The sequence below is a fragment of the Crocodylus siamensis genome, chromosome 1 (assembly GCF_052110815.1).
Source record: "Crocodylus siamensis isolate JL-2025a chromosome 1, ASM5211081v1, whole genome shotgun sequence".
NCBI lineage: Eukaryota > Metazoa > Chordata > Crocodylia > Crocodylidae > Crocodylus > Crocodylus siamensis.
In genome coordinates this window covers 86,749,742-86,774,570 of record NC_143395.1, presented here as the reverse complement: position 1 = coordinate 86,774,570, position 24,829 = coordinate 86,749,742, and the positions used below count along the sequence as shown (strand labels likewise).

At 42.7% G+C, this 24,829-nt stretch overlaps 1 protein-coding gene across 1 annotated transcript in view; it reads right to left on the bottom strand.

Moving 5' to 3' along the window:
* Positions 1-24,829, bottom strand: part of CRYBG1 (crystallin beta-gamma domain containing 1) — a 146,783-nt gene that overhangs the window by 98,538 nt on the left and 23,416 nt on the right. The window lies entirely within an intron of this gene.

Here is a 24,829-nt window from a genome sequence, read left to right as displayed (position 1 = left end):
CTCCCTTGCTAACAGTTATATCCCTCAGAAACTTTTACATTTTCTGCACCTTTTTAAACTAAGCTATTTAACTTCCCAGGTTTCCTCAGAAACTATTATTTCAGCACCCTACTTGTCTTTTGTGGCTTCTCCTCACATTTCTAATTTATCATCATGTTTCTGGTAACAAAATATCCAAAACTGCATGTAGTTCTCATATGATGACACTCAGCTGAATGTCCAATTAATCCTACCATGGCAATGGAACAAGTGCCCCAATGTCTTCAAGAGAGTGGGAAGTTTGGCTGACCCTGGCATAATCCCGTGGTTCTCAACCTTTTCAGAATCAAGGCACCCCACCTTAGATTCAAGGCACCCGTTGGAAAATGTCAGCTCTCAGTTTTCACTCATTTTTTGACCATGGAAAAATAGTACAGCAATTTGTCCATTGCAGAAAACTCAGAAAAACCACAACAGGTCAACATTTTTTTTAACACTATGAATTCTTATTTGAAATCACTTTGAGTTTATCTTGTGAATCATCTTGGCAACCTAACAATGCTAACATTGCGTAGCATCTCACAGAATCCTTGAAGGGATCTTTAGGGTGCACCCCAGGTGAGTGAGAATCACTGACATAGGCAGCGTGAGGCCATCGTTCATAATTTAAATCGGGGTCACCAACCACTAGCACATAGGCTACAAGTGTCATAGACAACTGCTATGTGTGGTGTATGAGCTCCCAGTGTTCAATAAAAGGAGGCACCAGAATGGAGGCAGAAGGGCTAGAGCCTCTGGGTATGTGGAGCAGGGTCAGATCACTGCTGCAAGAAGAGGTGTCAAGTGTCACCACAAAATGCTAGATTAACCTTTCCCTGGCCATTGCCAGATTCAGGGCTTTAGAGACTCGCCATAAAAAACTGTGGCAGTTGCAGGACCAAGGGAGGTTTAACTTGGCTCTCAGAGGTAACACCTGAAACCTCTTCTCACAGCAGTGTCCTGCCCTTGATCTATTCCATATGGTCAGAGGCTCAAGCCCTGCCTCTCCCTCCATTCCAGGACAAATCTCTACTGGATGCACCTCCTGGGGGCAAGGATGAGAGAGGCACTCAGGAAGGGGGACAGGACTTAACTTTGGCATGCCTGCAAAAGGTTGGATATGACTGATTTTAAATTCTGCTTTGGCCTGAGGCTGCTGTTAAGGCTAGGCAAATATAACTAAGAAGTCATTTTTCAGCATTTCATAAAGCAACTGTGTTACTTTCTTCATGTCAAAATCAGACATTTGTTATGGTTCACCTTTAAGCTACTTAAAAAAATGCAGTAGTGGAACTTCACATCAAAATTACTTACTGCTAGACATTCAAGACCTGAATTTTAAGTTTCTGCATGCTAGTTTTCACTTTAAACCCCTAAATGATCTATTACTAAATTACAAGAGAGACGGTCTCTCCCCCCAAACTATATAGTCACAGTTGAGATTGCCAGAGGCACTCAAGAGCTACTGCTCTCTTGTTATAGCTCAGGGCATTCTCCAATCACTTTAACTTCTGCCTTGGTCTAGTAAAGCCCCAAAAGTCTCAGAGAAAAACTAGGATTTGCAATATATTAGAAAGTTATGATATCCCCAACAGACATTCTGCAAGGCTCAAAAATTGTCTCATTTAACTGTGCAAAAATGGGGACTTTTAATCAGGTGGAACAGGAAATTAGATATTCACAAGAGGCTTAGATTTGCTATTATATGTTTGAATAAAGTAGTTAAGCCAGTTATGTTAAGGGTGACATCTTTTTATACAATTAATCAAAATAAATAGTAAATAAATCTTACAGCTATGTGGCTGGAGCAAAGGCAAAATGGCATGAAAGTTTTTGGAAGGCAACAGCTCTTAACACAGGGGTGGAGAATTATTTCAGGTGGAGGGCTGCTTACCAAGCTTTGGTGAGCTGTTCGGGGCCTCAAAGATAGCCCCGTTCCCTGACTGTTGCTTCACCCCCTGGTTGCCACATTAGGACCAGAAGTCCTGCCCCCTAATCCCTGACCTTTGCCACTGGAAGTTCTTTGCCCTTGCTGCCTCCCCTCCCAATACTCATTTGGGGTTGCCATCTTAGAACCAGAAAAAAACTAAATCATACACTAGAAGTCAAACACCTGCTATAATATCTTTAAATTTTTTTACAAAAAATATTTGTCATGACTTGTGATTGTGCACTGTATATAGAAGGCATTACATAATAACTAAAAAATAAGGTGTCACACTATTATTGTGTGTATGGTGGGGTGTGTGAGGTGTGTGTGAGTATGGTGGGGTGTGGGGAGGGTTGTGAGAGGGTGCGGCTGTGTAGGGGGGCAAAGGTTATGTGGAGGTATATGAATATGTTGATGGGGTTGTGGGTTTGTGGGGTCTGAGGGAGGGTGGGAAGTACAGGGGCCCCCACACACTCCCCCCATGGTGTACAGCCCCAGCTGCTGGCAGCACGGGCAGTCTCTATTACAGAAGCTCTGCGCCACATGCCTGCAGCTCCACACTCGCAGCAGAGAAGCCCCACACTGAACTCCATGGGGAAGCAGGGAGTGGGGCTCCCTCCACTCCTGGCAGAGTGTGGGGACATGTGCAGCAGGGTGTGAGGGAGGCAGCAGGCTCCAGTAAGGGGCTTCCCACGCTGTGAGTGCTAGAGCTACAGGTTCATAGCATGGACCCCCAGCAATAGAGGCAGCTAGGCAGGCTGCGCTCCCCCACACCTGCACAGCGCTAGCCGGAGCCATGCTCCATTGGGCACCCACACTGACCACAAACATCCTGACCTCCCTACCTGCTGCTGCTGTCGGCAGCGGGGGCTGCACAACATGGGGGGAGTATGTGCGGCATCCCTACACGCCCTGCTCTCACACCCACACCCACACCCTGCCCAGCTGAGCTCTGTGCTCCTGCTGCCCCTCTGGGTGCAGGCTCCATGCTGTGCTCCCACTTCTGCCCAGTTGCAACTCCAACCCCCTCACCGGCTGCCAGGAGTGAACAGGTTCCAGCTGCAGCAGGATTCACACCTGGATGCTGCTGGCTGGGCAGAGCCCTTCTGCCCAAGACGGTGGGAGCGAGGCCCAATGGAGTGTGTTGTGGGGTTGTGCACATGGGTGCTTTGTTTCCACCCTCGTGGGCGGAAGGGCTGGGTGGGATGCAATTCGCTGGGGGGCACCGTGGGCTGGATGAGAGTGCCTGGCAAGCCAGATCTGGCCTGTGAGCCATATATTACCCACCCCGTCCTAACATCATCCCATCAATGGAAGAGAATTTGCCACCATCCCTTGCCCCACTATGGAAAAATCTCAGAGTGTAGCATGAAGAACTCAGAGTGTAGCATGACCGGAGTTGTGGGGATCTCTCTGGGGTGCAAGTCATGTATAAGGCTGGCAACCACCATAATTTTACAGCTATGGATTTTATCGGTTTACACCTCACATCCACCTACTGTCAGCTGTTTATTAGCAGAATCTATAGGCTGTGCTGTAAATGGTCTGAAATCAAACAGGAATAAAGGATTTTTTTTCAGATAGTAACATTCAGGTGTCTCTAAGTGATTGGTAAGAATTGTTAAATATTAATATTAATTACCTGATTTGATCATCAAAGTGTTTGTCATGAAAATTCACTGAGGGCTCTGGCAGATGTTATTTTTGGCATGCTACAACTACTGAGCTGGAGCTTTCCAAAACTCCCACAAAGACATGCTTTCCAGCCACGGGGTGATAGGGAAAAGCTCCCTACCACCTCCTGGTCCTCCCACCCCACAGAAGCCTATCAATGAGTGGGACAGGCTATTGACCTTTTTACTATTAAAGTATCTGAAGATGTACTGGCTTAAAATAATTCCTATTATTGCACATTTTTGAGCTGTTCTCATTACACTTATTATATACTCAATACTTTGGGGTTTTCGGATATCGTCTGTTTGGAATTGAATTTTTCCACACAAAAGTGTATTACTGCTAGTTATTTTTCTTGCCATCTGTTCCATGGACCATGTCCTTGAGTCTTTGTAGCAGTCCATACAGAGTTTACTGCCTCTAGTGCCTTCTAGTATTTCCACTTCTGTCTCCTAGGTCAGGACTGCATCAGTTCTCTTACTTTGAGGGACTATTGTAATTTTAGCTGTGTTCAAATCTCCTATGAAGAGATAAGTTGCTTTTTATGTGTTTTATATCTATTATACATGTGTACATGGGCACTCTCATCCCTCACAGGGGTGAGTGTAGCTATAATTTAGAAGATGCGCTGGAGCTACTCTGAAAGGATAAATTATTGAGTCGCAGACCTATTTATTTTGTGGTGTAAATGGCACGTGTCTGCTGTAGTTACCAGTTTAAGGAAAACCGAACAACAAACTCAGAATTCAGGTTGCTGTGATTCCTGGCATTACCACAACCTCAAAATACAACTAACAATTAGTCACAGGTAAGTATGGACACTCCATACCAAACTCTGCCATCTAATGGCCAAACTTCAACATTAACATTTATCATTAAACTTTTTTAACTCCTTGGTGTGTTTGTTTGTATTTTGCCAGGCTCTCATGAAATCCAAGTACTACCTCCAACTCCTTGCTTTCTTTTATTTCAGAAGATCAATAATTATGCTGCATACTAATTATGTTGTTTCTAAGATTATCTAGTGTTCTCCCACATTGGCAGTAATGGTGAATACTTCTGCTGGTTCTTAGAAAGTTCTGAGGGATGAAGAGATCTAGGTTTCTTGAAATCTAACACCCGTGTAACTTCTCTGATTCCCAAACAGCTCTTAACTGTGATGAAATAGCATGTGGTCACTGACTGCACAAACTACTTTTCTTATCTTGTTTCAAGGTCCTTATCTCATCTCTCAGTTCCTCTGAGAAAAAAATCCAGGATAACTTCCGAGCCACTACACAGCTAAATAAATTTGTCACAGTTGGTAGTGTAGAGAAGAACCAAGATCTTTTTAACTTGTTCTGAGTCTTGTAAAAGGTGAACATCAACATTTGGTCTTTACTTTTTCATTTCCTTGTACCCTGAACTAAGGAATTTTGTCACTATCCTCATTGTAGGATTTTAATTCTCTATCATCCCACCTTTTTTTCTTCATCTATCTCAGCTACATAAAGTACCAATATATACTGATACTCTTATTAAGAAAGTTACCTCATGAGGATTCATTTTATGCCCCAATATCATAACAGACAGCCTTTAGTAATATATCTAGTTCTTAGTACTTATTTTCTGTGCAAGTGCAGAAAATGCCTTGGCATATCTCTCTTCAGGATATTAATGCATTTTTTTAAATATAGTTTCAAAGTAGTTCTATCTTCTAGTACTCCATTATCTGCCAGAATATTTGAGATAGTGAAGACTTCCCTGTTGCCAAAGCTGCGGCTATTTGCACTCCTCAGGCTATGCATGTGTTTTTGTCTATTCCAACTGGCCAGTCTCCATTAGCAAGTCTTCACAATGTTCCCCTCCTCCAAGATCAGGTGCCAGAACCAGAGAAACATACATGGAGACTGGATGGGTGTTTGTTACACCTTGACCATTTGTGGCGCTCCCCAGATGGCCGCCTGGTGGCCCCAATGGTCCTTCTTCCTCATCTTGCTCGCATACACCATGGCATGGCACATGTGAGCAAAGGGGGGATGATAGAAACTGTAAACTTGATTAGTTTGCTCCAACTTTTTCATCTGTGGCTCAGCAGTACTGCCACACCTGTCCTATTTGCCAAGCCCATAATGTGAGAAAGCCTGTAAAAACAAAGAAGGCAGCACCCCCACCACCTTGGGGACGTTTGTAAATTTACAATTAGATTTTATTCCAATGCAGAAATGTTATTCTTATGAATATGTTCTTGTTATTGTATGTATGTTTTCTGGATGGGTAGAAGCCTACCCATGTGCAAAAGCTGACACCATCACTGTAAGCAAAAAGTTGCTCAGAGACTTTATTCCAAGGTTTGGTATTCCTTTATCCCTAAACTCTGATAGAGAAACTCATTTTACTGGACAGATAATGAAAGAAATCTGCAAAGTCCTGCAGATCCAACAGAACTTTCATTGCCCATACCATCCACAGGCCTTGGGCCAAGTGGAATGCCAAAATGGCATTCTGAAAAATAAACTGGCCAAAATTTGTGCTGAGACTCACCTAAAATGGCCAAATGCACTTCCCATAGCCCTTATGAGTATGAGATCTACTGCCAACTGAAAGACTGGGCTTAGCCCACATGAAATTCTAATGGGAAAACCCATGAGGCTTCCCGCCTCACCACCTGTTGCCTCCCACTTTTGTGATATACATTCACTTGATGATACTATTCTGGACTATTGTAAGGCACTAATGAAGTGTGTTAAGGATTTTCATTCACAGGTACAAGCAGCTCTCCCCAAAGAAACAGATGAGCCATGCCATTCTATCCTGCCTGGAGATTGGGTCCATGTAAAAGTCCATCAACGAAAGTCATTGCTGGAACCTCGCTGGAAAGGCCCATTACAGGTACTCCTGACCACCAACAATGCAATGAAGTGTCAAGTGTCAGACATGAATCCACGCTTCATACAGTAAGAAAACGTCAGCCCCTTTAGACCCAGTCTCCTCCACATCAATTTTGTAATCAGCCTTCACAGACTGGTAGTGAGCCTAGCGTCTGCCAACAGGAGAGCTCAAGACCAGTAGTGAGCCAAGCGCCTACTGGCAAAGAGGATTTGCCATTACAGAGCGAAGAGGATGTGCCCCAATGACACCACTATGCCCTTCTGGACAGGAAAAAGGCCTCTACCTAGTTCCTGGTTCCCAAGGTGGAGTTGGTTAGTCGTGATCTGGGTAGTTCTCAGTATTTCCTTTTGGGCCATCTTATATGAACTTGACTCATCAGTTATAAGAAACTCTGTAAAACAAACTACATTTCCACACTGACAAAGAAGATCATTTCATGAAAATATGTTCTTGTCTTTAGTTAATCAAACTGAGATAGATTTAAATGTCTCTCATTGTTAGATATGTAGTTATGTCCCTATCTATTCTACCGGAGGAATACCCATGATACCAGTACCCTTGAATGCAACTTAGATGTTAGCCCCTTACTATTCAGATTTTCATGGAAACGAAACTTGGCAGAATGTAAGTTGCAACCGGTATATGTACGATTAGCTTATGCCAACCCTGGAAAGTTCTGTTGGACCTGTAATAGATCTCGTGTTGTAGTAGGAGTCAGTAAGTGCGAGGTAGAATTTAAGATAAATGGTGTTTGGTTTTCTAATAGTTTCTGGATATCTAACTACTCCCCTGCAGGTCAATTTTCAGGCTATTATTCACAATGGATGATGTCCCCACGCTGTAATACAGGTGGATATACGGCACTAGCTGGTCACTATTTTGTGTGCGGAGATAAGGCCTATAAAAGTCTTCCCTCCGGTTGGAGAGGAACATGCTATGTATCCGCAGCGTATCCTGCCTTTACTATTAAATCTCACTTACCTAAAGGAAGAATTCGCAATGTTTGTGAAATTACAGAAAAATCAAAGGTTTTGGGGTATAATGTTCCCCAGCTATGGCGGAGGCTTAGCTATGTCCGAATAAAGAAAGTTGCAGCATCTCTGAAAAAGATTGCTAATGCTACTGTTAATAGTTTTGATAAAATAAATACAGAAATGAAGGAAATAAGGCAAATGACATTGCAAAACCAACTTGCATTAGATTATATACTAGCCAGCAAAGGAGGAATCTGTGCTTTAATAGGTAAAGACTGTTGTACTTACATTCCTGATAATTCAGAAGAAATCCAGGATTTAAGTAAACCTATTCAAAAAGAAGCAGCTAAATTGCATGAGTTGGATAGTTGGAATTTGAGTTCTTGGTTTAGCTCTATTTTCAGTTCCTTAGGATCTACCGTCATTCATAGTTTGTTGATATTGTTTATTGTTTTTATTGGAGTATGCCTAGTGTTTATGATAATTCAATGTTGCTTAAACTGTGCTGTTAAGCAAATGAGGAATAGCCCATCAACCAGAAATGAAGTATATAATTTGTATGTTGAAATAGCAGAAAGTAAAGCAAAAGAAAAACTAGAAGTTGAAAGGCTAATGGCTATAAATATCTAACTTGTTGAAGAAAAAAAAAATTAAGGAATGTAAGAGTGAATTTAGTCAGACTTCTGGCCTCCCTGACTAGAAAAACAGACAGACCAGAAATGCTGATACTGCTTATTTCAGTCATATGTTTTGAGATAAAAAAAATTCTGCATTATTACTCTGTGCACAGATGTCCAATTAAGTAACTTGTTTTAGTTTCTTCAAGGTTGTATTTTTTTTCTCTTTATCTGTCTTAAGTATAAAAATGTTTGAAAACTTAGGGACGGGGAGGATTCCTTTGAAACAGACAAGTGAGTGATTCCCCTTGCTGTATGAAAACCTCCCTGTGATCACAGTATAGCCCTAAATAAAGAAAAGCTAGCTCTGTCAGTTCTGATTCAACCACAACACGAAGTTTGATTTCTTCCACACTGTTATTCCTAAGTTTAAGGTCCACTTAGTAAATCCTGCTATTTTTCAGGATCCCCAGCATTCCTTCTGTTTAAATGAAAACCAAAAAATCCAAAGTCTTCTTATCCCAGAGGTTATTACAATACACTGTGTATCTCTATGCCCTCACAATTTTTGCTGATCATAGAGATTTATTAAATTTGGCCACAAGGTGGCACATCAACATCTATCTAGATATGTTCCAGTGGGTGCATCTACACCTGGCATTTACTGAGGAGTTGTTTAACTAGCTCTGCGGTAAAGTCCCACAGATTACATGTGCAATCCTATTATGTTGCAGTAAACTAATAATGCTGCTATAGGTTAGTACTTGTAAAGTAACTTTGTTAGTACTTGTTATTTAGTGCACAGCAGTGTACATGTAGATGCTGGCTGGGGCATGAGGGTACTTCAGTGTGGGGGCTGCTTGCTGGCTAGTGCCCCAGCCAACCCCTCGGCAGTATGTTGAGCCAGGTTGGAGCAGCGCTGGACTGGCAGGCTGACCCCCACAGAACCCTTGCCAGTCAGGGCTGCTTCGACCTGGCTCAACATGTTGTGGTCCTGGGCAATGTGGTCACATGCAAACAACATGCCCAGGAGCAATAAACTCCGGCACAAACTGTGCTGGAGTTTGTGTCATGCTAATTACACACATAGATGCCCTCAGTGATAGGTAAGTCCTATCTGTGATCATCAGTCCATTTATGCCAGCCCCTGATTTCATTTTCTCTGCTCAAGTCTAGCAGTAGTGGTGACAAGGTATCTCAAATCAGTTTTTACTTCACATTACAGAGTGAAGTAACCACCTCTGGTTTTATGCTTTATTACAGTAACACCTAAAATGTCCAAGCAGGATCAGATCCCAACAGTTGAAGGTATTTTACAAATGCTGACACTCACAGGAAGAGCTTATTTTGAAGTTCTTTTAACACTTACTGCACTACCTTTAAATTTACAAGTGTACGAATCTACTCTCAACTTGTGTATCAGAACAATAATAATACTGCCATGTATACGCTATATGAACAATAATCTTCAATTACCCTAGTTAGTTAGGTGAATTTTACAGATAGATAAAGTAAAACAATGAGATGAAATGACCAAGGATATAGAGTCAGTGATAGAAACAGGCTTGTTTCTTTAATGCCTGCTTTTTCTCTACATTTGTTTTGATTGCCCCCCCTCACACCTATGTTTCTTAAGGAGCACAGAGTAGTGCTGCTTCCTATACCTTTCTCTGTCTATAGATGAATGTATTTCCAAATCAAGAACAGACAAATACTATATTTACTCAAATATAATATGTGGTTTCCCCCTCCCCACTCCCAATCAGCATGGGGAAAAAGCCTCTTGTATTTTATCTGTATACAGGAAAACCTCATTAAATACATTGGCTGTCATGCCACTTCTGCCAGAAGCAGTATTTATAGCACATCAGAGCCAACCCGATTAATTGAGTCTGCTGGAGCATTCTAATAACAGCGCTCCAGCCAGTCTCCGCGTCTCGTGTATCAGCGTCCCCATGCTTCAAAGTGGCTGCAGGGATGCTTTAACTAAAGCTTTTTCAATAAGCTTTAGATAAAATGCTGTTAAGGTAGCTTGTCATATTTTATGCTTTAAAGTTGCACCTGTTTATAGAATGGTGAATTACAGTATTGTTTATATTTAACCTTATTTAATCATTACTTAAGTTGTGTATAGCCTTATTAACTTTTTATTTTTTATTAGTTGACCTTGAGTTATTTTTGTAGAGCTCATAGTGCTCATCATATTATAACTTTTCTTTGTTTTTTATCACTGTGAGACGTTCTTTTAACATAACATAGCAATGGCCTTTTTACCAGCTCAAATTAACTGAACTTGGCACTAACCAGCTGAATCAGAAGGATGAAAGGATTGGATATGTTAATGAAAAGCGATAAGGGAGACCAACAGACAATGCCCAAAGAAAGACACTGGAAAAAGTCCAAAAAAAGAGGTGTGCTTATCACGGGTATGTTAAACAAAGGAATATGCTGACAGGATAAAAGATGGGCAGTATGCTGACCACAGAGAGACCAACTGAAAGCAAAGAGTCATTGAAGGAGTGAAGTTGAAGAAAAGCATAAAAGGGGGCAGCAAGAAAGTTACGTGTCATCAGAATCATCATAAATTCAGCCTTCAACATCCCAGGGCACGACATACCCTTTGCTTCCAGAAAATGAGTGGCTGTCTTTTCTGTTGAGCAAAGTAACATCTGGGATTGAGTGAGATTATTGTACTGAATGTTTTTCTCTCTTTGAATACAGAAACTGCTAGAATAATACTTGTACTAATAAAGTTAGACTTTGATTTTAGGACTCTGAGTTGTCTCCATTCATATTTCACATTCCATTTAAGGGTTAATTCTGCTTTAACTATCCCTTAGCACTATCTGGGAGACAGTGGTGCTAACAGCTCCCCGCCACCATTTTGAAGCACAGGGACACTGATAAATGAAATGCTCCAGGCACTTTAATTAGAGGGGCTCCAGGTGCTTTAATTAGAGTGGCAGTACCCCCCACCAACTCCCGCAGCATGTGTAAAACACCCTGTGTGCTCAGCCATGGAACCCAACTATGAAGTTAATTGAATGTAGCCGACACTGAGCATGCATATAAAACACATGGCTCATACTGGGCAAACATATTGATAAGAACCCTTTTTTTTTATTGTGAATATATCAAAAATTAAAAATCTGCTTCCACCAGCTTACGTTGCATTACAAAAACAGCTACATCAACTACAGGCCAACAAAACAGTAAAGTACTGAAACTTAAAGCATGCTTCCATGAGCTTACATTACAAAACTACATCAACTAAGAGGAAATGAACAATAAGTTATCAGAACTTCCATCAGCTTCCAGAACTTTGACAAATAAGACTAACAAAAATACAGAACTTTTGTACATTATCCAATAATTCTCTCTTCCCCAAATTCTTGGTAACCCAGGGACCTGGATACTTGTTTCTTAATACTGCATTATTTCCTGTTGCCTTCCAAGCTTGTCTGTTAACACCTATTTCCCCTTATCCCATATATGTCTAGCCCAGGGGTGGGCAAAATACAGCCCATGGGCAGCATCGGCCCACAAGGCCATTCTATCCAGCCCATGGGGCCCCTAAAAAAATTTAGAAAATTGAAATTTATCTGTTCTTGGTTTCTGTCAAAGATGACAGGAACCAAGGGCAGTAGGACCCAGGGGAAGCCCTGGAGAGCTCCTGCTGGGGCTTCCAGCCTGGGACCATGTGGCTGTGGGAAACTTAGGTAAGGAGGGGGAGAGGGCAGGGGAAAAAGCAGCCCCTCCCCCACCCTGTGGCTGGTGCTCCCTGCTGCAGCCGCTCGCAGCCCGTGCAGGGCAGCCCTGAGCAGGCACTGGCAGTCCCATGCAGGGGCGCTGGCCACGGGGCAGGCAAGGGGCCACATTTCCTGTGCTCTGCACCAGCTTGTAACCCACCCCTGCTGTCAGCCTGGGCCCCGCGCTGGCTCTGGGCTTGCCCATTAGGGTCGTGCCTCAGCAGAAGCAGCTGCAGTCCCCCTGCTTGCCGAGCCGGGCAGTATTGGCTGCTGCTGCCCACCCAAAGCTCATGTGCAGCAAGTGGGGGGGGGGGGGGGCGCAGCTGCTCCTGCTGCGGCACAGCCCCAGTGGGTGAGCCCGGAGTCGGTGTGGGGCCCAGGCTGGCAGCGGAGGCAGGTTACAAGCTGGTGCAGAGCACAGGAAAAGCGGCCCCTTGCCCGCCTCATGGCTGGTGCCCCATGCTGCAGCCATTCGCAGCCCCCGTGCGGCTGCCTATGCCTGCCCAGGACAGCCCTGCATGAGCTGCAAGTGGTTGCAGCAGGGAGCACTGGCCATGGGGCGGTGGAGGGGCCGCTTTTCCCACGTGCTTAGCACCAGCTCCTTCCCTATCAGCGAGCAGGGTGTCAGGGCCTTGGGCTGGGGAGCACTGGGAGTGAGCAGGTGCAGGAGCAGGGCCCTCACCCATGTCACAGGGCCAGCACCAGCAGGGCCCAGAGCAGGGCAGCAGGGGTACAGGGTCCCGACTAGCTTGGCCTCTATGGAGCTCGGCCAGCTCCCCACTCTCCCTGATGGTGCAGCCCAGCCCAGCTCCACAGACCCCTGCACCCTGCTCTGGGCCCCACTGGTGCTGGCCCTGGGACACTGGTCCCAAGGAATTGGGACATCAGTCCGAAAATGGCGACCAAGGGGCGGGGCACCTGTCAAGGCATGAGGCTACCCACGCGGCCCTCGACAGCTTGTCACAACTTGGTAAGCGGCCCTCTGCCCAAAAAAAATTGACTGCCCCTGGTCTAGCTCCTATCATGCCTTTTTTCCTAGCCAAACCCCAGCCTGTAGCTATAGCATCGCCATCTCTCAGGTCTCATAACCAAGGATCCTGGTTTTCCCTGATAAAAAATACTAAGTTCTCTGCTAAAAAATCATACATTCTTTGCTAAAACCCACAAAACCTGTGATTAAAATTAAAGCCGCTCCCAAAGCTTCCCTGGCCCTTTTCGTGCCCCTCACTGCCCACCCACAGCCCCCACAGCCTCGCTGATGCCCTCTCAACTCCCTCCCACAGTGCCTGCTCCCCCAGCCCTGCCAGAGGGGTCCCCCAGCTGCCAGAGTTATGGATCCAGGTCCACAGGCCCCTGCTCCAGCTCTCCCCCTGCTGCAGGCTCAGGCGAGGCAGCTACCTGCTGCCATTCACACTCTTGGACGGCAGGGGAGACCCACGCCTCGTCAGATTTGTATGTGGAATTGACTAGAGATTCCAGGGTTAAAACCTTGCTGTGAAAAACTGTCCTGTGATCTTTTAATAACCACACGTGTCAGCATCTCAGTTGTACATGCTATCTGATGATGCTTCCTCTATTAGTACTACATCAGCGAGTGTCATGACAGAATAATTGGTTCAGTGATGACATAGAAGAGAAGAGTATTAGCTACTGAGTTACCAAAGCTACTTCCTTCATCATCAGGGTTTTCCTTACAGTTTTTCCATCTAAGTGTAAGCCAGGCTAGTGACTGCTTCTTTGTTCATGCATGCAAATGATACCAGGTAATATGGCTTCAGGCCAATGAAACACTTAGGCACTTTATACATGTGCTCTGTGGCAGGGAGAGGGGGGAATTTTTAATTTGAGTAGTTCTTGGGAGCCACTCTTAACCACCACAGGGTCTCATGTATTCAGTATTCCATGTTTCAAAATGACCATGGGGGGTCCTTTAACTAAAGCTCATTGAATGACTCATTGAATTAATTCATAATTGTGTATTTGTATGTCTCCTCTCTGCATTGTACCTTCACTACACAACGGTTACACTTTATCTAGAAGCTCACAGTGAAAACTGTTAATTTTCCTATTAATAAACTCTATTCCAGGAAAAACGTCACTTAGCTCTCCAGCACCACAAACATATGCATTTGAAACTGGAGGAGGAATTCCATTGTTCTTGTTCACTTGTTTTTCGTTTGCTTGTTCTGGGCCAGTTTAGCAGCCTAGTACCTTTTTCTAGAGACTAGGCTGGGGGCTCAAGCTCCTGCCCTGCTGCCCTCCCCTGGGGCCTCCAGGGCCTGGCAGGCATGACCCAGCATGGCTGGGGACAGCGGGTCTGAGTGGGGATCTCCTTGTCACTGCTTACCCCTTGCTGCCTCCTCCTGCACCTACCATTGCTTTGAGGGAGGTGCATCACCGGGGCAGCGGTCAAGCAGGGGCCAGCAGTAGTGAGGAGTGCAGAGGGCAAGCTGAGTTATGCTTAGGCTCTTAGCATAACTTTAGGCCTTCCCAGAAATAAGCAGTTAAATTGTACAGAGTGCCTTATAAGGATTGGACGGTTTGAGATGAGAAAGTTACAAAAGTAGTGGCCAAACAAAGATACAGTGTGCATTTGTGTTGTCACCCTGGAGAGACAGGAGCAGCCTTGGAATTCTTGCTCTGAGTAACAAAGAATCCAGAAACTAAAATCCCACACACCCAGCAGAGGATCTGGGCTGGTACCACCAAAGGTCACTGTTGTAACATCTAAGGAACCACTTGCCCAGTTGTATTATAAGGATAATTGTCTTGTAATAAGCCTAGGGGTTACTAATAAGTTCACTTGATATTAAATCAGATGAGGGGCTGTGTCAATTCTTGGGGGTCTTTGGTAAAAGAAGTCCTGGGCCAACAAGGAGATCCCCACATGGCCCTGCTACTGCCTGCCACGCCAGGTCGCACCCACCAGAGGCCCCAGGGGGGGAAGCTGGGTGGCAGGGAACAGTAGCTAGCAGCTTCTTCACATGGCTCTGCTGTTCCCTGCTGCACTGCTTCCCTCCCCCAAGGCCTCCAGAGTCCGGTTCTGTGTGGCGAGGCCAGTATGAAAGTAGCAAAGCCTGCTGGCCCAAGAGAGGCTGTTCAGGGAGGAGCAGGGCAGTGCAATGTGGCCCAGTAACAGGCAGTATGCCAGAGGCCCCAGTGAGAGAGGGGTGGAGTGGAAGAGGCCTTCTGTGAGAGGGGAGGTGGTGTGAATGTGCATGTGTGTAGAGCCCAACTTTGGACTCAGTTTGCTCCGATCTCAGACCAAGAGTAACGTTAACCTGGATGTCCTGTGTGAGGCATGGGCTGCGATGTAGAGAAGGTCGGAGCCACAGACAGTGCTCCCCGGCACTGGGACATGTAATGGACAGTCTCCATATTTACTATCTGTTTGTAGGAACAGTAAAGTCATGGCAGGTAAGACTGGACAGATTGCCCTGTAGCAACAGACAGGCAGGCCAACATAAGACCTGACCTCAGGAGAGCGTCCCCTGTCACATACAGTTTGTACCATGTATAAGTAGATACAAAGGTCTGCTCTAAATGTGTTTATGAAGAACCTGTGTTGAAACTTGCAATAGTTTGCAAAAAATCTAAAATGCATCAATACTGGATGAACTCATTCTGTAGGTACCCACAGTAATTTGCATATTTGCAAATTATTATGGGTATGTTCATTTCAAAGTCAGTATTTTTGGTCCCTTGCACTTCAAATGAAAAAGATTCTCCTGTACAAAGCAAGATTGGGGAGGGGGGAGGGGGGGAGAGGCCAGCAGCTGATGTGGCTCTGACTCTAGCCTTGCGTCTAGGTTGGTGCCAGAGTCAGACCCAGCCTCTTGCCCCCCATGCACCTGCCCTCTGCAGCTTCTGTCCCTGCTCTGACAGTAAGACAGAGGAAGAAGCAGGGTAGAGGAGGGGGGTATTGACAAATAGAGGGGAAGAATTACTTCCTTCAAACTACTAGCAACACTCCTACCAACGCAGCCCAGTATGCTGTTAGCCTTCTTGGAACAAGGGCACACTGTTGGCTCATATTCAGCTTTATTATCCACTGTAACCCCAGGTCCTTTTTGGCAGAGCTGGTTCTTAGCCAGTCAGTCCCAGACTGTACTGGTGCATGGGACTATTTCAGCCTAAGTGCAGGACTTTGCACTTCTCCTTATTGAACCTTGTGAGATTTTTTTTGTTCCAATCTTCCAGTATGTTGAGGTCTCTCTGAATCCTAGCTCTACCCTCCAGTGTATCTACTACTGTCCTAAGCTTGGTGTCAGCTGCAAACTTGCTGAGAGTGCACTCCATCCTATCTTCCAGATCACTGATGAAGATACTGGACAACACTGGCCCCAGGACTGGCCCCATTTGATAGTGGCTGCCAGTTAGACATTGAGCTATTGACTACTACACTCTGACCCTGCTGATCCAGCCAGTAAAGCACAACTCCTCGACCTCTCTCCCCTACTTGTCCTTCCTGTATAAGTTATACCCATCCATGACAGTGCAAGCCATCCCACCAAGCCTCTGTAATTCCAATCACGTTGCAGTTCTGGGACTGTGCAAGGACTTCCAATTGCTCCTGCTTGTTTCCCAGGCTCTGTGCATTTGTGTACAGACATCTGAGGAAACTGGCCAATTGCCCTACTTTCTGAGGAAGAATGAGAAGGTCTCTCCTGTTGTCCTCTCCTGCTTGTGCTTCCTCCCCATTTCCCCATCTTGTGCTTCCTCCCCCTACTTTGCCACTTATCTCACGGTTTTGATCTCCATTCCCTGGCAAACCTAGTTTAAAGCCCTCGACACTAGATTAACAAGCCTGTCTGCAAAGATGCTCTTCCCTCTCTTCATCAGGTGAATCCCGTCTTCCTGGGAAGGAACCTGTCTCTTCCTAGCATGAAGATCCTTGTATGGATCCACCTACCACCCCAATGAATTCTGACCCATACTAAGCCTTGGTAAAACCCTGATCTTTGTTAAAGAAAATCAAAGAACTGTCCAGCCCCAAGAAAATGATTCAGTAGGATCTGAAATACAATTATCTGTAATTTAATGGGAATCATACTAATATGCATGAAAATAAAGGATTTTAATTTCATATCTAAGATTCAGCAGTCTAAAAATGTAAAAAACTAGGAAAACTACTCCAGTTTCACACTGGAAATATAAAGATTTAGAAAAGGCTTTTTTCAAAGATATCAGTTTAAGTAAATACAATTTATGAATCTAGACATGGGAATATACCTTTCAAAAAGTGGCTATTAAAACTTCACCGAGATTAAAATGGAGAGAGAGAAAAAAATATCAGTGTGGGCTTTTTCAGTTTGAGCATTTGTCTTTTGATTCAAGACATAACTATGACTTTAAAATTATTTTGCCAGTTAAAGTCACTTTAAGAATATGCAAAATACATGCTGAAAGTAGTATTCTCAGATATAATGTAGGCTGCTTAATTTCAGTTTTCAAAACATTACATTAAATGTCTTGTAACAAAAATGCAGTGGTTCTGCATTTTGGCCTAACATATGGATATAGTGGAGTTAAAATATACTAGCAATAGTAGAGTTTTTATTATGAATTCTTATAATTTTATGACAACTTTTGGCTCCAGACTGAGCCAGGCAACTTGTCTGCATATTTCTATCCTGAGCAATATGAAAAATATCTTGAATATACCTTCTCATTAATGAGATGATAATAGTGTAAAAGACTAATTACTTGTGAACGAGTTAAGCTGGTCAAGCCAGTACAGAACTTCATGGCTTCAGTCACTTAATCACTGTGTTGTTCTGTGCGTTTGTTCTTACACTTACAATTGTGTCAAAAAAATTCTATTTACCAAACCTACATATTTAACAGATAACTAGTTTTGAAATTTGCCCTTGATTTATTTTTTTCTTTTACAATGTATCTCATTCTTCCTATAACCTACTAGTCACTTAAAGCTAAACCTAATGAAATAGCCCAATTTAGGGTATTATAGAATAGCAAGTAGGGGGAATCCTTTGAAATTATTATATTATAGGAGAACACTACAGGGGATGGGAGGAGTTGTTTCTAGCAGGATACTTGTGCATCAATGGTGGTGGAAGTGTGGTGGCAGCATTAATTGCCACTCCCCTGTAGCCAAATTTCAGACCTATGGGGAACTCTATAGGCCACACAGCATGGCCCTACATGCTAAATTAGGCACACAGAGCCTGATCCCAGCATGTATGCTTGGAAGTGGGTGGTGCAGGGCCAAATCCCTTACAGCAGATCAGAACGGGCCAACATGAGTTGCCAGGGCCCAATCCTGGTGCATGGAGATGTCAGGGGGCAACATGGGGTGGCAGGGTCTAGTCCTGGTGTCTAGAGCTGGGAGGGGGTGGCACAGGGCTTGATCAGAGTGTGTGGGACAAGCATGAGGCAGTATGGGCCCTGATCTGGTCCATGGATTGACCCCATTCCACTCATCTGGCCCATGGAGCCAAAAGCTTAAGTATTATTGATCTAGAACAAGGGCCAAAAATGAGACCTATGGAGTAGAAGTGTTGCAAGTTCCACCCAAAAAACAAAAATGAGATGCCAACTGACTCTTAGTATATTGTGCAGCTCTACTTAAAATCATAAGCATATCTTTATTTCATATGTACTTTAAGTGACAGTGAAATATTTAAGAAGCTAACATTTACAAATTATCAAAACTACAATTCAGGATTAAAAACCTACTGATGTGGATTAGCTCAGTTCATACATACAGAACTGTTGTTTTAGACATTAGCTATCTTTGTGTGGATTACAGCAGGCTAACACATAATTTTGTGTTGTGCAATTTTTTGTTATTCAAAATGTGAATGTTTCATTGAAGTTGAGGGCAACTTAATGATGCTTCCTGTTAATAGCCATCTTCTCAGTTAATAAGCTCCTATGCATTCAACCTCACAAACTATTTGCTCTAAAATGCCTCATCCTTCAGCCTCAGAAATTGTTCATCCTAGAACACAATAAGTATATCCTTAACAGGAAACACCCTCCAGGTAATAATAAAAAAAATGTTTGGAATGAAAATTGTGCTAAGTGGGTCTGTATTTCAGTCACATGTGAAAACAGACAAAAACTATCTTTAATGGAAAAAAGAGGTATGCTTATACCTGCCAGACACAAGGCACAGGGTACTTTTTGGTCACAGACTAGTCAAGATCCATCTTATACTCCTACTTGTGGCTAACCTCACCTAGCTACAATTTTTGTAAAAAAGTGACTCTGGTGTCTTAGCTAGCTCAACATAAAAATGCACATTTTTCTTTTGCAGTGAAGAAAAGCCAGAAATAACAAAGTTTCCTGTTTACTCCATGATATTTCAATTGATCCATTTGTCCTGACCTCCTCTGTCAAACTGGATTTTTTTCCTCAGAAGCAGATCTCTCTCAATGGAAACCAAATTCAGATATATTTGTCTTAGATATGAGGGCATCAGTTATAAAATAGTATTTTTTACTGTTATGTCAAGCTGCGTGTTTTATTTCTTGGATGAGGATAATTTGTCATTTGAAATTATGCAATAAACTACTTGCCTTCCTCCATAATTTATTTCCCAAAACATATCCACCATTTTTTATTTTGAAAAGGGATCCTTGATCACCCATGTGAACAAAAACAATGAAATTCATCCTCTAGTTTTAAATGGATAAATCTGTGGTGCTGGAGAGCCAAGTAACACTTTTCCTGGAATAGATTTTATTAATAGGAAAATTAACAGTTTTGTTTGTGAGCTTCTAGATAAAGTATAACCATTGTGTAGTGAAGGTACAATGCAGAGAAGAGACATACACACACACAATTATGAATTAATTCAATGACCTGTAGTTAAAGCACCCCTCGTGGTCATTTTGAAACATGGAACACCGAATACATGAGACGCTGCAGCACTTTAATTAGAACGGCTCCTGAGAACTGCTCAAATTAAAATCCATCCCCCTCCTCTGAGCATGTGTATAAGGTGCCTGAAGCCACATTACCTGGCATCATTTGCATGTATGAACTAATAAGCAGACACTACCCTGGCTTACACTTAGATGGAAAAACTGTAAGGAAAACCCTGATGCTGGAGGAAGTAGTTTTGGTGACTCAGTAGCTGATACTCTTCTCTTCTACGTCATCACTGAACCAATTATTCTGGCATGACACTCACTGACATAGTACTAATAGAGGAAGCATCATCAGATAGCATGTACAACTGAGATCCTGACACGTGTGGTCATTAAAAGATCACAGGACAGTTTTTCATAGCAAGGTTTTAACCCTGAAAGCCCTAGGCAAATTCCAGTTAGAATAAATATAACGTCCCTTATATTTTGAAAGGCATTCCTCCTATAGTTTCAGATGGATGTCATGATTCATTTCTTCTCCCGGAAACAAGGCAAGTGACACAATGGTTCTTTACGTGTCCTGAAAATGTTGGTCTAGAAAATTGTTTGGAATACAGTACTGTACATCATAATGAAATATAAAATCTCTTTGTAAATGAGGAAACTAAGTTTGACCAACAGCTTTCATCTTTTTAAAAAATTCATTTTAGATGCCTTGCCATTGAAAAATAAATTTAAAAACAGTCAAGGGCAATGTTTTTTGAGTCTTAGGGACTGTTGTCTATCATTTTTAAAACAATCTGTGAATGGAAAGCTCATGCCATGCTACACCATCCAAAGCAATACAAAGTGTGTGGATAAGAGTGGCTGAAGTAAAATTAAAATCTAGCTAGAGTACCTTTAGCAGAACTGACTAAGAGACATAGTAAAAGAATCAAAGTGAAATAAAGAGAAACGGGTATGTTAGACTAGTCATGTATTTTCATAGATTCATAGAAGCTAGGTTGGAAGGGACCTCAATGGATCATCGAGTCCGACCCCCTGCCAGTGGCAGGAAAAAGTGCTGGGGTCATGTGACTTGAAGATCCCCAAGGTAGGGCAGAGTACCACCTCCCTTGGAGGCCCATTCCAGATTCTGGCAACCCTAATTGTGAAGTTCTTTCTGATGTCCAACCTAAATCTAATCTCTATCAGTTTGTGGCCATTGTTTCCGGTTATTCCAAGGGGTACTCTGGTAAAGCGAGCATCTCCTATTCCCTGCTGTCCCGCCTCCCACTAGTGAATTTGTATACTGCCACAAGATCCCCCCATAGCCTTCTCTTGTGGAGGCTGAAAAGGTCCAGGTCCCTCAGCCTTTCCTCATAAGGCCTTCTCTGCAAGTGTCTAACTATACAGGTGGACCTCCTCTGGACCCTTTCAAGGTTGTCCACATCCTTCTTGAATTGCGGCACCCAGAATTGGACACAGTACTCCAGCTGCGGCCTGACCAGTGTCACATAGAGGGGGAGCATCACCTCCCTGGACCTGTTCATGATGCACCTGCTAATGCATGACAAAGTGCAGTTAGCTCTGCTAATTACTTCATCACACTGACAACTCATATTCATCCTGGAGTTGACAATGACTCCAAGATCTCTTTCTGCTACTGTGCTGCTGAGAAGGTCATCCCCCCAGCCTATAGGTGTGCTGCTGATTCCCTCTCCCTAGGTGAAACACCTTGCACTTGTCCTTGTTGAACTGCATCCTATTCCTCTCTGCCCACTTCCTAACCTGTCCAGGTCCACCTGGATTTGGTTTCTTCTCATCCATGTGTTTGCTTCATCCCATACTTTGGTGTCATGCTCATAACTGAATGCAGGTATGAAGCCTTCAAATGTTCTAAAATAGGAATGAATTAACCAGAAGCATACATGTCTTCAGGTTTCTGAAAAGGACAGCAAGAGGAAGGCATACTCTTTTCAATGAGCTTCCCTTTGGGCTACCATCCCAACAAATTTTGGTATTTTGTTCAGTTTTGATTAAGGACTGCCCTTACTTTGACATCCTCTATAGTGAATGGATTGTTGACACTTAGAGTAATAAGACAACTCAAAGCACACAAAAATTCCTATAATTTCAGTCATGTTTCAAATGTTGAGAATTTTTTATATTAAGCTTGCCACTAATATATAATACAGGCCTATGCAGATAAGTTATTAAGCACAGCTTTATAAATAGTCATTAAAATAAAAACAATGGGTACCTGGACACATCTGGGGAAGCTGTTCTGACATGCTGTAACATGCGTCTAATTACAATGCATTACAGCAGATTTGATGAATCGAGTCTGTTGAAGCGTGCTAATTAGTGCATTCCAGCCAGCCTCCGTGTCTCATGTATCAGCATCCCCATACTCCAACATGGCGGTGGGGGCACTTTAACTAAAGCTCATTTGACAAGCTTTGGTTAAAGCACACCCACCACCATTTTAAAACAGGGGTATGCTGATACACAAGATGCTGCAGCACTTTAATTAGAGTGACTCTCAGAGTTGCTCTAATTAATGCACCCCACACCCAGGGCATGCGTAAAAATATACAGTGGGGCATCCTGGAACAATTCAGCAGCTGACTATTCTTAAACTGATCTGACCCCAGCTGACTTCCTGCCCGTTGGGCAGGGGGCTAGATCCGACGATCTCATGAGGTCCCTTCCACCCCTCATAATTTATAAAATCTATGACATCTATGAAATTTACGGATGGAATGGGCTTTACATTTTCACCTATACTATTTTGATTCCTTTATATTTTTACAAATGTCAATACTTAATTAAAAAGAAAAGGTGAAAAGCCAAATAATCTCTATTTGTTAAATGTAGCAAAATAAAGTGAAAATAAAGCAACATAGTAACATCTATGCAACAAATTAGCAAAAGTCAAATTATATAGCTGGCAATATGGAAGTCATAGCTAACAGATGAATATAGGATTACAACTATTCTCCCACTGCCTTTTTAGCTTAATTCTATTTGTTCATTCTGTTTACAGTTTTACAATGAAAACAGTCAAGAGTTGGCTCAAAAAGTAGACTTGTTACAGAAACCTTGGCAGATGGTATAAAAATACCATTTTTAATAAAGACTTTGTCAGCCTCCAGTAAAGGAACATGAAGCTTTCAATAAAGGAGACTGCAAGTACACCATTGTTCCCAAAAAATGTATTATTTATATAGTGCCATTGTTGTGCCTTGCTCTGTACACAGGTGCAAAAGACCTGCCTTTCAAAGGGCCTGCATTTTGAACAGCTACAGGCAATGATAAGGGGAGGTATAAAATGACTGATCAATTGTATTGGACATAGCCTCTACTTTAAATATTAAATCATAATAGGTCATCTAGATTAAAAATATGGAACAATATGAGGAAGCATGAAAATTAAGACGTGGAAAGCTAGCTGAAACAAGCATGATTTTTTTCCTAGTTATTTTAGAGGATGTTAGAGTTATTTGGTATAGTAGAGGAAAGATACTGTTCCAGTCATAAGGAGCAATATGAAACAGTTATTGAAATCAGAGATTTCTGAGGGTGGCAGCTGAGCAGGGAGGTTCTTCAAAACAGGAAAAAAGCAAACTACAAACTATCTCAACAATACATACCAACACTTTTAGAACTTTGAAAGTGATTTTGTAATAAAATACAAATTTATTACTTTGGAGGCAAGGGGAATGTGACTTAAAAGCTGAACTTGTTCAACCAAAGATTGTTTGTAAAGATCTCACTTTTTGGGCTAGGCACACACATTCAAAAAGCCTGAGGCAAAATCAGTCTAAATTATGTGATTTTCTGTAAGCACCATAATTTAGACCTGTTGCAAACAGAATGAACATACATTTGACCTTCAGTGTGGGGGAGGCGGGGGATGGCAAATCTTAGGCCAGGTTCCACCATTTTTAAAGCAGCCTATGTGTGCTGAACTTCTGTTCTGTTATGGAGATAGATCAGCTTCCAATAATTTATACCAGTACAAGGTAGGGTACCTGAACATGAGTGCAGAGACTGCTCCAACACACTGCAACTACAGTGCATCAGAGCAGGCTTGATTAACTGGGGCTGCTGAAGCATGGTAATTATCATGCTCCAGCAGCCTCCTGCATCTCGTGTATCAGCATTCCTGCCCTTAAAAATGGCAGCAGGGGAGTGAGCAAGACAAACAAGCTTTAGTTCAAAGGACACCACCATCATTTTTAAGTACGGGGAGGTTGATACACAAGATGCTGTAGAGCTTTAATTAGAGCTGCTCTAGTTCAAAATCAGTATTCAAAATACTGATATCACTGGAGCTAGAATTAAATGAATTAGGTTAGGAAGACCATCACTTGTGGGTAACTCATTATTTTAACAAATTAGCATGGTCTAAAAAAAGAAGAACAGAAGATCTCATTTGTTAAGCAGGGGAATATGGACTTGTGAATGAACGAAACATAACAAAACTCCTAAAAATATCAGAACTAAAGAAAAAAAAACAGTGTGCACAGCTATGCATCAGGATTTCATAAAATATATTTGAAAACATAAAATGAGATAAATTTACTTTGCTGATGAAGGTCATAAGTATAATACCATCTGTAAACGATTGTTCAATTAAGTACTTGAAAGAAATGCTTCCCTAACTCTCCCAAAGCATATGATTTGATTTTTCTTAAAACAGTTTGCTTGCTTGCTACAAATGTTACAATTAGTAACAAATCATCCAGCCCTTTTTTAAACCTAGTTACTACATTTGATATCATGACCACCTGAGGCACTGAATTCTGCAAGCTGTCTACAGACAATGTAATTTATCTTTTCTTTATTAGCATTTAATTTAATGTAGTGGCCTGCTGGTTCTTATATTTAACATTCAATTTCAATTTTAAAGCCACATAAAACAATATTATTGGACAGGGTTAAAAAGGAGGGCTGGTCAGTTTCCCTTCTGCCCTCGAAATAATTTATATCTACAACGTTTCTCCTTCCAGAATAAAGTTATTCTTTTTTTCCTCAGTCTCTTTTTACATGTATGTTTTATTACACTTTACATTTGATGAACCCATCACAGCCCATCTCCAGGTTTTACAAAAGTAAGGCAATGAAGAAATGGGGCCAACACCCCAAGTAGGCCTGGCTCACTGTTAACTAT